Below are 1,265 nucleotides of genomic sequence, written 5' to 3'. Positions count from 1 at the left end.
GATCGAGATCAACCCCGATAAAATCAAGGCTATCGAAGAAATCACGATGATAAATAATGTAAAGGTCGTGCAACGGCTAACAGGGCGGATAGCGGTTCTGGGCAGATTCATATCAAGGTCATCAGACAGGAGTCATCATTTCTTCTCTTTACTCAAAAAGAAAAGCAACTTCGAATGGACTCCAGAATGCCAACACGCCTTGGGGGAATTCAAGCGATATCTGACTAGTCTGCCTTTGCTCCACACACTAAAAGAGGATGAGACACTGTATTTATACCTGGCCGTATCCGAGATAGCGGTAAGCGGTGTGCTAGTTCGAGAAGAGCAAGGTATGCAATTCCCTATCTATTACGTAAGTCGGACCCTGGGGGATACCGAAACCAGGTATCCGCACCTAGAAAAATTAGCTCTTGCGTTAATAAGCGCATCGCAAAAATTGAAACCTTATTTTCAATGCCACTGTATTTGCGTTTTAACAACAAACCCTCTCCGAAGCATATTGCACAAGCCCGAACTATCGGGCCGATTGGCCAAATGGGCCATCGAACTCGAGGGTTATGATATCGAGTATCAACCGCGAACGGCTATTAAGTCCCAAATTCTGGCGGACTTCGTGGCTGATTTCTCGCCCTCCCTCGTGCCCGAGGTAGAAAAGGAACTTTTGCTAAAAGTGGGCACATCTTCCCAAGCGTGGACCCTGTTCACTGACGGCGTCTCGAACGTGAGAGGATCCGAACTCGGTATAGTCTTGAAGCCGCCTATGGGTGGCATGATCAGGCAATCTATAAAAACTGCAAGATTGACTAACAACGAAGCCGAGTATGAGGCTATGATTGCAGGTCAGGAATTGGCCAAAAAAGACTGGGAGCTGAGATCGTCGAAGCAATATGCGATTCACTATTGGTAGTAAATCAGGTAAATGGGAGCTCCGAGGTCCGAGAAGACAGGATGCAAAGATACTTGGACAGCATAATCAGGGTAGGCTACTACTGGGACAGCATGGAAAGGATACCAAAGCGTTCGTCCGCAAATGCGACAAATGCCAAAGATTCGCCCTAATGATCCACCAACCTGGTGAACAACTACATTCAGTTTTGTCACCATGGCCATTCATGAAATGGAGGATGGACATCGTCGGACCTCTACCAACGACGCCAGGTAAAGCTAGATTTATTTTATTTATGACTAACTATTTCTCGAAATGGGTTGAAGCACAGGCCTTCGAAAAGATAAGGGAAAAGGAAGTCATCAATTTCATCTGGGAC

Source organism: Nicotiana attenuata, unplaced genomic scaffold (assembly GCF_001879085.1).
Source record: "Nicotiana attenuata strain UT unplaced genomic scaffold, NIATTr2, whole genome shotgun sequence".
In the NCBI taxonomy this organism is placed as follows: Eukaryota; Viridiplantae; Streptophyta; class Magnoliopsida; order Solanales; family Solanaceae; genus Nicotiana; species Nicotiana attenuata.
Note: the sequence above shows the minus strand (reverse complement) of the source record.